Genomic DNA, 13,780 nt, shown 5'->3' on the forward strand with positions numbered 1-13,780 from the left:
CTCTGCTATATTACTATACCTACCATATATATCACTTACTATGTGTCCTCATCTCTCTGCTATATTACTATAACTATATATCACTTACTATGTGTCCTCATCTCTCTGCTATAATACTATAACTATATATCACTTACTATGTGTCCTCATCTCTCTGCTATAATACTATACCTATATATCACTTACTATGTGTCCTCATCTCTCTGCTATAATACTATACCTATATATCACTTACTATGTGTCCTCATCTCTCTGCTATATTACTATACCTATATATCACTTACTGTGTGTCCTCATCTCTCTGCTATATTACTATACCTATATATCACTTACTATGTGTCCTCATCTCTCTGCTATAATACTATACCTATATATCACTTACTATGTGTCCTCATCTCTCTGCTATATTACTATACCTATATATCACTTACTGTGTGTCCTCATCTCTCTGCTATAATACTATACCTATATATCACTCACTGTGTGTCCTCATCTCTCTGCTATATTACTATACCTATATATCACTTACTATGTGTCCTCATCTCTCTGCTATATTACTATACCTATATATCACTTACTATGTGTCCTCATCTCTCTGCTATATTACTATAACTATATATCACTCACTGTGTGTCCTCATTTCTCTGCTATATTACTATACCTATATATCACTTACTATGTGTCCTCATCTCTCTGCTATATTACTATAACTATATATCACTCACTGTGTGTCCTCATCTCTCTGCTATATTACTATAACTATATATCACTTACTGTGTGTCCTCATCTCTCTGCTATATTACTATAACTATATATCACTTACTATGTGTCCTCATCTCTCTGCTATATTACTATACCTATATATCACTTACTATGTGTCCTCATCTCTCTGCTATATTACTATACCTATATATCACTTACTATGTGTCCTCATCTCTCTGCTATATTACTATACCTATATATCACTTACTATGTGTCCTCATCTCTCTGCTATATTACTATAACTATATATCACTCACTGTGTGTCCTCATTTCTCTGCTATATTACTATAACTATATATCACTCACTGTGTGTCCTCATCTCTCTGCTATATTACTATACCTATATATCACTCACTGTGTGTCCTCATCTCTCTGCTATATTACTATAACTATATATCACTCACTGTGTGTCCTCATTTCTCTGCTATATTACTATAACTATATATCACTTACTGTGTGTCCTCATCTCTCTGCTATATTACTATAACTATATATCACTCACTGTGTGTCCTCATCTCTCTGCTATATTACTATACCTATATATCACTCACTGTGTGTCCTCATCTCTCTGCTATATTACTATAACTATATATCACTCACTGTGTGCCCTCATTTCTCTGCTATATTACTATAACTATATATCACTCACTGTGTGTCCTCATTTCTCTGCTATATTACTATAACTATATATCACTTACTATGTGTCCTCATCTCTCTGCTATATTACTATACCTATATATCACTTACTGTGTGTCCTCATCTCTCTGCTATAATACTATACCTATATATCACTCACTGTGTGTCCTCATCTCTCTGCTATATTACTATACCTATATATCACTTACTATGTGTCCTCATCTCTCTGCTATATTACTATACCTATATATCACTTACTATGTGTCCTCATCTCTCTGCTATATTACTATACCTATATATCACTTACTATGTGTCCTCATCTCTCTGCTATATTACTATAACTATATATCACTCACTGTGTGTCCTCATTTCTCTGCTATATTACTATACCTATATATCACTTACTATGTGTCCTCATCTCTCTGCTATATTACTATACCTATATATCACTTACTATGTGTCCTCATCTCTCTGCTATATTACTATAACTATATATCACTCACTGTGTGTCCTCATCTCTCTGCTATATTACTATAACTATATATCACTTACTGTGTGTCCTCATCTCTCTGCTATATTACTATAACTATATATCACTTACTATGTGTCCTCATCTCTCTGCTATATTACTATACCTATATATCACTTACTATGTGTCCTCATCTCTCTGCTATATTACTATAACTATATATCACTCACTGTGTGTCCTCATTTCTCTGCTATATTACTATAACTATATATCACTCACTGTGTGTCCTCATCTCTCTGCTATATTACTATACCTATATATCACTCACTGTGTGTCCTCATCTCTCTGCTATATTACTATAACTATATATCACTCACTGTGTGTCCTCATTTCTCTGCTATATTACTATAACTATATATCACTTACTGTGTGTCCTCATCTCTCTGCTATATTACTATAACTATATATCACTCACTGTGTGTCCTCATCTCTCTGCTATATTACTATACCTATATATCACTCACTGTGTGTCCTCATCTCTCTGCTATATTACTATAACTATATATCACTCACTGTGTGCCCTCATTTCTCTGCTATATTACTATAACTATATATCACTCACTGTGTGTCCTCATTTCTCTGCTATATTACTATAACTATATATCACTCACTGTGTGTCCTCATCTCTCTGCTATATTACTATAACTATATATCACTTACTGTGTGTCCTCATCTCTCTGCTTTTTATTCTTTATTGTTATTGAACATATTGGACATGAAACTCTGGTTTAACCACTTCAGCAGAGCAATGCTTTCATTGTTTTCACACATGTAAAAATCTGCACTTGTGGTTATTATATTACTAAAATCCCCAGAATATAAGATGATTTATGAAAGCAGATGCCCTGTAGAATAAAAAGATAGGAGTTACAACTTTCTATCTCTCATGATATTTGCACACAAAGGCATATTTTCAGGAAAAAATCTATTAAAGTGAATTTTATTGAGTGTAAAATACAATATAATACCAATTTTTGTAGCAAATAAAAGATGGGGTTGCGTTGAGCAGATAAACACCAAACATGCCAACATAAAGCTACCTGCGACCGTGATATCAACATATATAACAGTACCCAAAAAGCTCCAAAGGCAAAACTTTAAAGGAGTTGTAAAGGCCGAAGGTTTTTTTATCCCAATGTTTTCTATGCATTATCACTTCCGCCCCGGAAGGATTTCCCGATTAATGACGAGGCCATTTTTTGCGATTCGGCACTGCGTTACTTTAACGGACAATTGCGCGGTCCTGCAACGCTGTACCCTAATAAAATTGGTGTCCCTTTTTCCCTCATATAGAGCTTTCTTTTGGTTGTATTTGATCACCTGTGCGATTTTTATTTCTTGCGCTAAAAACAAAAAAATAACGACAATTCTGAAAAAAATCTATATTTTTCACTTTCTCCTATACAGTAAACCCCCGTTATATCGCGGTTCAGTTTTCGCGGTCCCGTTATTTCACGTTTTTTTTCTGTAAGACCTATTAATATTATTATATTAATTAATTCACTATTAATTAAATATTTTTGTGTTATCCATTGCTCTTGCTCTCTCTCTCTCAATATCTTTTATGTGTTTAAATGTGTTTCTATTGTTTTAAAAGTGTGTTTAAAGCCCTTAAAATGCTTTTAAAAGTACCGTAAAAGTTATAAAAACATGCCTAGGGTGTATTTAAATAGGGTATTTCTATTTCGCGGATTTTCACTTACCACGGGTAGATCTGGACCGTAACCCCCGCGATGGAGGGGGGTTTACTGTATAATTTTCCCAAAATTCACATTTTTTCATTATTTTATGTCAATTTGTATTCTGCTGCATATTTTTGGTAAAAAAAATCCCAATAAGCGTATTTTGATTGGTTTGCACAAAAATTATTGCAACTACAAACTAGGGGAAAGATTTTTATCATTTTTATTTTTTTAATAGTAATGGTGGCGATCTGCGATTTTTAGTGGGACTGCGACGTTGCAGCGGACAAATCGGACCCCTAACTGACATTTTTGACACTTTTGGGGGTACCAGTGACATTACTACAGTAATCAGTGCTAAAGATATGCACTGTTACTGTAATAATGACACTGGCAGGGAAGGGGTTAACCCAGGGGCAATCAAGTGTATGCCTAGGGGGTGTTTTCTAAAGCTGTGATCCTAAATAGGAGGATCACAAGCGCTCTGTGTTCATTCCAGGGAGAACAACGGTCAGCGGTGTTTACAACAGCAGACCGTGTTTAAAACAGCAGACTGTCATTCTCTCTCTACAGTGAGCGATCACGGGTGCTCGGTGGAAATCGCAGCCGCCCGCCCTGTAGATCGGCTTCCACACTGCCTAATGGGGACAAGCGCGCGCCCCCCAGGAGCACTCCCGCGAACTGCCAGCCTGCCGCAGTATATAGTTAAGACAAAAAGCCTTCTGTGTGAAGCAAACGCCCTCAGCCCCCCCAATACTTACCTGAGCCCCATCTCTGTCCATGGATATCCCCGAGTCCCTCGGTCTTCCGGGACTCTCCCTCCTGATTGGCTGAGACACAGCCGCAGCGCCATTGGCTCCCACGGCTGTCAATCAAAGTCAGTTAGTCAATCGGGAAAGGGGGGCGGGGCCAAACTGCAGCTCTGTGTCTGAATGGAAACATGGAGCTGCAGGATCTGGGCTGCTCTGTTCAAAACCACTTCATAGAGGAGGAGGAAAATATAACATGTTTGTTATTTTTTATTTTTTTTAAAGGGAGACTTACAATCACTTTAAAAGCCTTTACAGCTCATAAGTTTAGAGTTAACTGGGAGTGCTGGGGCTAGAATTATTGTTCTCTCACTCCAGCGATACCTCACATGTGTGATCACGGTTTGCATCCATGTGCACACCCTGTGCACGCATTTGCATTTGTGGGGGTGTGCGGGGGCAATGGGCATTACATTTAAAAGAAAAAAAATTGTTGTTGTTTTTTAATTAATAATAATATATTTTTTTTTTTTTTTACTTTTTATGTATTAATTTTTTTTTTTTTAGCTTTATCAGTTTCACATCAAGGGTTAACAAACCTCTATGTGATCTCACTGGGCAAGTGACAGGTACTCTTTATTGAAAGGCCCCAATGTCTACCCATTTTTCAGGCGTTTTTTTGGGCGTTTTTCAGGTGTTTTTTCTGGTGTTTTTGTAAGGCGTTTTGAGACATCTAACAAAATTGCCTGTAATCGGCCAAAAAAGAAGCCCCTGTACTTTTTTGAGGTTCAGGGTACAAAACGCTCATATGTGAACAGGGGTCATTGAAATGAATGTGATTGTACTTGTTGGGCGTTTTGAGACTTAAGAGATGAGCGTTTACGAGCTGAAAAATGCTCAGGTGTGAACAGGGCCCAAGGCTTTTCTACCGATCTGAATGCAGGACATAAATGTCAGTAAACTAGAGCCCCGTTTAGATCTGTAAAAAAAAAATACATAAAAATCTGCGTTACTGGTCAGTATTTTATGCATGTATGTGTCAATATGTACCTACACAAATAAATGTCACTCCCTTCCCTTGTTATACTCATACAGCGGGTTAAACTAAGGAAAATGCCTAGATTCCCCCATCCACAGTCAATGTGGATGGGGGAATCCTCCCGCTGTGCTATTGTATTGTGACAGCGGGGAGCCTGCCCGGCTGTCACAATACAATGATTAATGTTGCTGGCAGCACTGATCGTTAGGCAAACCCTGACAGGCTGGTTGTACACAAGTCAATCGATAGATAGATAGATAGATAGATAGATAGATAGATAGATAGATAGATAGATAGATAGATAGATAGATAGATAGATAGATAGATAGATAGATAGACAGACAGACAGAGATAGATAGATAGATAGATAGATAGATAGATAGATAGATAGATAGATAGATAGATAGATAGATAGATAGACAGACAGACAGACAGACAGACAGACAGACAGACAGACAGACAGACAGAGATAGATAGATAGATAGATAGATAGATAGATAGACAGACAGACAGACAGACAGATAGATAGATAGATAGATAGATAGATAGATAGATAGATAGATAGATAGATAGATAGATAGATAGATAGATAGACAGACAGACAGACAGACAGAGATAGATAGATAGATAGATAGATAGATAGATAGACAGACAGACAGACAGACAGACAGACAGAGATAGATAGATAGATAGATAGATAGATAGATAGACAGACAGACAGACAGAGATAGATAGATAGATAGATAGATAGATAGATAGATAGATAGATAGATAGATAGATAGATAGATAGATAGATAGATAGATAGATAGACAGACAGACAGAGATAGATAGATAGATAGATAGATAGATAGATAGATAGATAGATAGATAGATAGACAGACAGACAGACAGACAGACAGACAGACAGACAGACAGACAGACAGATAGATAGATAGATAGATAGACAGACAGACAGACAGACAGACAGACAGACAGAGATAGATAGATAGATAGATAGATAGATAGATAGATAGACAGACAGACAGACAGACAGACAGACAGACAGACAGACAGACAGACAGACAGAGATAGATAGATAGATAGATAGATAGATAGATAGATAGACAGACAGACAGACAGACAGACAGACAGACAGACAGACAGACAGACAGACAGACAGATAGATAGACAGACAGACAGACAGAGATAGATAGATAGATAGATAGATAGATAGATAGATAGATAGATAGATAGATAGATAGATAGATAGATAGATAGATAGACAGACAGACAGACAGACAGAGATAGATAGATAGATAGATAGATAGATAGATAGATAGATAGACAGACAGACAGACAGACAGACAGACAGACAGACAGACAGACAGACAGACAGACAGATAGATAGATAGATAGATAGATAGTCCCTGGTGAACCAGCCAAACTTCTATCTATGTATGGCAACATGCTGTATAATTATTGCCACGGCCATGGCATATGTACTACTGTGAGGGGCTGCATGCCAGTATTCAGGTGTGTGTGCAGTAAAACCACAGTACAAATGCCTGATTTATTTATTTATTTATTTTAATGCCTGATTTTACTGCCTTCTGGCTGCACATGTGAACAATGCCGGGTAAATAAAGGGGAAAAAAGCGTAAAAAAAAATGACTGCAGCCACCACATCTTAGGGTCCTTTCACACAAACGATCCGATCAGATCCGTCTGTCAGTTTTTTAGGCAGACCTGATCGGATCCTCCATGCATCCCTATGGGGCAGCGGATGTCAGCGGAGACATGTCCGCTGACACCTGCTGCTATACAATTCTGATCCTGTCCATGAAATCCAGATGGATGGAGACCCTATTTTCCATCCGTCCAGTGGATCAGATTGGATGGGATCGGATGAGAGCAGACAGGCGGTCCGTTTTCATCCGATTCCCCCATAGAGGACAGCGGGGATCTGACATCTCCCTCTCTGCACACAGAGCAGAGACAGAGCTGTCATCCGCCTGCTCAGCGGGGATCGGGGGATCGATCCCCGCTGAGCAGCATGGAGTCCCCTGGCGGAGGCGGATCGTGTGAAAGGAGCCTAAGGCTTGATAAACTGCGATATTATATATTTTTGTTTTTGGGGTTTAGATACACTTTAATGTTTAACTTTGCCTTTTTTTGGCTTTTGTTTCACTAGCTGTGGAAAACATGCAAGCCTCCTTTTTAGTTGATCCTGGCTGTGCATGCTGGCACTTGCAGTCCCCCAGCAGTACACAGCTGCAGGTTGCCTGAGCCTGCTGATATAACAGCGTAGTCATGCACAGGCAGGCAAGCCTAGTGGAAAATCACAGGGACGTCCTCCCCCTCCTTTCATTTGTCTTCTGTCAGCTTATTGAAGTGCAAACAGGCAGAGCGGTTACATCAGAAATGCCTGTTCATGGTGACATGACCAGGAAAAAAAAAGATATTATTTATTCCTGCAGAAAATAATCCAACACAATGATGCTGTACAGAATCCCCATGCATCTCTCTAGGTCAGGGTTTCTCAAGCAGGGTTCCATGAGCCCTAAGGTTCCTGCAGAGGTTGCTAGGGGTTGCTTTAGCAATAAGTAATTGCTGCCTCTCAGAAATGGTCCCACTGACACCATTCATCTTCTTAGCTATTTGTAGTGGGGTAATTCTTCCCAATGACCATTGACCACAAGTGCTATTATAAAAAAGCATTCTTCCCACTGACCATCACACTAATGTATCATGAATTGTATATATAGCAATTTTTAGTAGGGGTTTCCTGAGATCGGAAAGTTATTTCAAGGGTTCCTCTGAGTTGAAAAGGTGGAGAAAGGCTTCTCTAGGTGCTAAATCAGAGTGACATCCCTCCATTTCTAACTGCCGCACAGCTGTCCTGTGCATTCCTGTGAACGTGATTGATTTTCTTGGAACTTTGCACATATGAGGTCCTCAAAGCAGCCAATCAATATTTTACACGTGTAATTCTGGACCTGGTCTGTACGTGAGGGATGAATCCACATCAACATGTTACAGAACAAAGTCCAACGCTTTCCATAGAACCTAGTTCTAGGAAAAACAATGTGATAAGGTAGCTATTTATATGGAGAAGTGCTAACTCCTTTTTTTTTAGGTTTTTCAGTCTTACTTCTCACTAATTTTGGTGACCATTTAATGCAGGGGTGGGGAACCTGCGGCCCGCACGATCGTTACGTCCAGCCCGCACGATCGTCACGTCCGCCCCCCCTCCCCGTGCCGCTGTGTCAGAAGGAGCCGATGGCTCCGTCCTGACACTGTGAGTCTCCGAAAAGTGTGGACCCGAGGTACAGAGCAGTGCGCCTCGAGCCCCCCCATTTGTGTGACAAAAGCGAATGAAAATTCGCTATTGTCTCACGGATCCTCCTCCTCCTTGGCCAATGCATTGGCCAAGGAGGAGGCAGGACGCGGGAGGACTCGAAGAGACGCGGGGACTGAAGAGAGGAAGCCCCTGCTACAACAGGTAAGTCAAGTGCACTGGTCTGGGGGGCTTGGCATGCTGTTCACTCTGCATTGTAAGGGGGCACAATGATATCTGCATTGTGGTCAGTCTGCGTTGTAAGGGGGCACGCTGTGGTCAGTCTGCATTGTAAGGGGGCACGATGTGGTCAGTCTGCATTGTAAGGGGGCACGCTGTGGTCAGTCTGCATTATAAGGGGGCACGCTGTGGTCAGTCTGCATTGTAAGGGGGCACGCTGTGGTCAGTCTGCATTGTAAGGGGGCACGCTGTGGTCAGTCTGCATTGTAAGGGGGCACACTGTGGTCAGTCAGCATTGAAAGGGGGCACGCTGTGGTCAGTCTGCATTGAAAGGGGGAACGCTGTGGTCAGTCTGCGTTGTAAGGGGGCACGCTGTGGTCAGTCTGCATTGAAAGGGGGCACGCTGTGGTCAGTCTGCATTGTAAGGGGGCACGCTGTGGTCAGTCTGCATTGTAAGGGGGCACGCTGTGGTCAGTCTGCGTTGTAAGGGGGCACGCTGTGGTCAGTCTGCATTGAAAGGGGGCACGCTGTGGTCAGTCTGCGTTGTAAGGGGGCACTTCACTTCTCACTGATGCCCAGTACCAGGCAGGGTCGCAGTTATGTGAAACATTGTGTACATTATGGCGGTACCCCGGCTTAGGGATGAGCAGTAAACTGTGTACAGTACTTGAACATACAGGGTTCCTCTGAAAATGTTCTGTCCCATGACAATACACACCTTGCTAATGTTGCATTTAGGAGGAACAACGCTGAGCCCTATACCCACTAAACCAATCCAGCATACCTCTGTCACCTCACTTCCAGTGACAGAATGGGGTCCCGCTGAAAACTAGCGCAGATCTCATGCGTGCTCTCACTTAACTCCTTCTCTCTCCATTGCGGCCAAGTCCATGAGGTCTCCATATGGGTTTGGTCCCAGATGCCTTGGGGGAACTGACCGCTAGAGAGAGAGCCAGATCACCAACCCCCTCACTACAGGAGTACCCATCACCTTTGCCAGGTACTACACTTCATGACCGGCTGCTTTGTAGCTTACACTAGTTACTGGTTACCCATAGCAACTGAATTCCTCCTCCAACTTGTCTTGCCGAGTTAACCCTTTGTAGTGGCCTTGCTTCATACTCCACATGTGCTTTATTAACCCTGTTCTCTCATATGCCAGAAACCATTATGCACCCCTTTGAATGACTTCAAACCAGACGTGAAACAGTTTGACAACTTTACTGTACATTTTTAGGGAAGAACAAATAACAGGCACAACAAAGTCCAGACCCTAAACTAACTAATGGAAGTGGCTGCCCAGGCATACCTTTACAGGTGTTAGCCCATGACTGGCGAACTCTAACAATTGGTAGTGTCCACTGGAATCCCGATATCTTGTGGGGTTACATCCTGGCTCTCGGTCTCCATGTACTGGGTGCATTTGGGTTTCCCTCGCTCCCAAGCCTTCTCTCTGCCAGCTCCACTCCTGCTCAAACTAGACCACCCCCCCCCCCCTTTTTATGTATCACATGGGGTGAAAGGCTGGCCCAAGACCAAAAGCCTGGGAACTGAACTGCAAGTTAATCCTTTCTCCAGCCTAAGCAGACCACTAGCTAAGCTAGCACATATTCACCATAGGCACCTGCCTACATGCCTTAGCTGGAAGGCAAGTTTGCTACAAGTAAGGTTTACCAGCAAAAAGAACAAGTTGTGCTATGCATATTGTGGGTTTTAGTGAGCTCTGCCTGCTTAAAATGATAGATGCAATAGCACAGAAATATGAACTAAGAGTACCTTTGCACCTGTGAATGCACCTGCACTCCGATTAGAGGGGAGAACCCCAGCGGGGATTCCCACAATTAGCTGCGAGAGGAAGCCCTATTAAAATAAATGGAAGGCTGCCAGCTCCCGCAGCTAGTCGCCAGCACTGAATCTTTCATGTAGCCATTACATGTGAGTGATTGGCCCTGGACACAGACTGCCTGCCTCCAGGATAAATCACTTGCATGTGATCACTGCATGGAAGATTACATGCAATTGGCCAAGATTAGCTGTAGGAGCCGACAGCCTCCCATTGCTTTTATTGAGACTGTCTCTCTCTCTCTCTCTCTCTCCCTCTCATGCAGGGCCGGACCTGCCTACTGGGATACCAGGCCCAGGAAAGCCAGTGCACGCTCGCCCATTTTCGGGTAGGCGGACACATTCGCAGTGACGTAATGGCGCTGGGCAGCGCCATGTTTAAAAGGAAGGCACTGATCTTGGACTGGGCAGTGGAGCACGCCTCTCTACACCAGGGCCGGGTAAGACCGGACCCCTTCGCAGCCTCTGACATCTGTAAATACCTGCACAGCCTCTGACATCTCCTGTACCATGTATGCACAGCCTCTGACATCTCCTGTACCATGTATGCACAGCCTCTGAAATCTCCTGTACTATGTCCGCACAGCCTATGACTTCTCCTGTACCATGTCCCCACAGCCTCTGACACCTCCGGTACCATGTCCGCACAGCCTCTGACATCTCCTGTACCATGTCCACCCAGCCTATCACATCTCCTGTACCATGTCCGCACAGCCAATGACATCTCCTGTACCATGTCCGCACAGCCTATGACATCTCCTGTACCATGTCCCTACAGCCTATGACATCTTCGGTACCATGTCCGCACAGCCTCTGACATCTCCTGTACCATGTCCTCACAGCCTCTGACATCTCCTGTACATGTCTGCTCAGCCTCTGACATCTCCTGTACCATGTCCGCCCAGCCTATCACATCTCCTGTACCATGTCTGCACAGCCTCTGACATCTCCTGTACCATGTCCCCACAGCCTATGACATCTCCGGTACAATCTCCACACAGCCTCTGACATCTCCTGTACCATGTCTGTACAGCCTCTGACATCTCCTGTACCATGTCTGTACAGCCTCTGACATCTCCTGTACCATGTCCGCACAGCCTATGACATCTCCTGTACCATGTCCCCACAGCCTATGACATCTCCGGTACCATGTCCACACAGCCCTGAGCAATTGGGCAGGACATTTTCACTTAGGGGTGTACTCACCTTTGTTGCCAGCAGTTTAGACATTAATGGCTGTGTGTTGAGTTATTTTGAGGGGACAGCAAATTTACACTTATACAAGCTGTACACTCACTACTTTACATTGTAGAAAAGTGTCATTTCTTCAGTGTTGTCACATGAAAAGATATAATAAAATATTTAAAAAAAATGTGAGGGGTGTACTCACTTTTGTGAGATAATGTATATACCATACCCGACTGATGCCACTGAGACTGTGCAGAAAGGGACTGGGAAATTTGTTCTCAGTTCTTTTCTCTGTCTCAAAAGTGAGACATTAGGATCCATGCTGACTATTGCTTAAAATATTATTTTCGAGCAAAAACTCTTCTATTTTGTCTTTTTTAACCCTTTGGAGCCAGCTCCTGCCAGCCCTTTAAGGGGTTTAGAATGCCGGGGGGTGGAGCAGATCTTATGGTCATGTGACTGCCGTGATTGGCTGTCACAGCGGTCACATGATCCGAAAGCTCCCGATGGGCACTTTCCATTAGCTGCCGGTAACTGTGCCAGAAGCGTGCAGGCACACGCTCTCGGCACAGCTCTATTTGTACTAATGCACGCAAATATGCGGCCGCTCAGCGCCAAAGCCCACCTGTTGAGAGGCCGCACATCTGCGTTCGCTTTACGCCTGGAGGTTAAACTCATAAGTATCTTTTCAACTAAAAACTTAAACTAACCGGTCTGTTGTTACTTGGTAAAGGCTTGAGTGAATTAAATACTTAATACCTTTTTAAATACTATATACTGTAGGCACCACATTGACCTTACGCGGATCCAGTGGTACCACATTAACCACCTCAATACTGTACACTTTCTCCCTCTTTCTGCCCAGGCTTATTTGAAGATTCAGCACTGTCATACCCAAATAACATTTTTTATCGTTTTGTGAGACAGATAGAGCTTTCTTTTGATGGTATTGTTAACAGGTCTTCTGGTGGTATTTATTCACCACTGGGTTTTATATTTTTTGCTACATAAATAAAAAAAAAATACTAATGATTTTGAAGAAAAAAACACATTTTGCTTAGTTTCTGTTATAAAATGTTGAAAATAAATAATCTTTCTTCATAAATTTAGGCCAACATGTGTTCTTTTCTTTGGTAAAAAAATAACCCAAATCAATGTATACTATTTAGTCTATGTGAAAGCTATAGAGTCTACAAACTGTAGTATATACAGTATATTCAAAAAATGTGCAATCCTGATGTACTAACGGCCTATCTCATTTCTTGAGGCCTTAAAATTCTGAGACAGTAAAAATACCCACCAAATGACCCCTGTTTGGAAAGTAGACAGTCCAAGGTATTTAGTAAGAGGCATGGTGAGTTGTATTTTGGAAAGCAAACACTCAGAGGTATTTTCTGAAAGGCATAAGGAGTCTTTTGAAAATGTCATTTTTTTCCTGTCAAATGTTTTTAACCACTTCAATACAGGGCAATTTCACCCCCTTCCTGCCCAGGCCAACTTTCAGCTTTTAGCGCTGTTGCATTTTGAAGGACAATTGCGCGGTCATGCAACACTGTACCTAAACTAAATTTATGTCATTTTTTTTCCCATAGAACTTTCTTTTGGTGGTATTTGATCACCACAAGGTTTTTTCTTTTTTGCTAAACAAATAAAATAAGACCGAAAATTTTGAAAAAAAAAAAAAAAAAAAAGAAAACGTTTTTTTTGTTAATGTTATAAAATTTTGTAAATAAATATTTTTTTTTTCCTGCACTGATAAGGCCGCACTGACAGGCATTGATGAGGAGGCACCGATGGGGTGGCACTGATGATAAGGCACTAATATGCAGCACTAATGGGCACTAATATGCAGCAC

Source organism: Pelophylax lessonae (genome assembly GCF_965119305.1).
Source record: "Pelophylax lessonae genome assembly, chromosome: 10".
NCBI classification, from domain to species: Eukaryota; Metazoa; Chordata; class Amphibia; order Anura; family Ranidae; genus Pelophylax; species Pelophylax lessonae.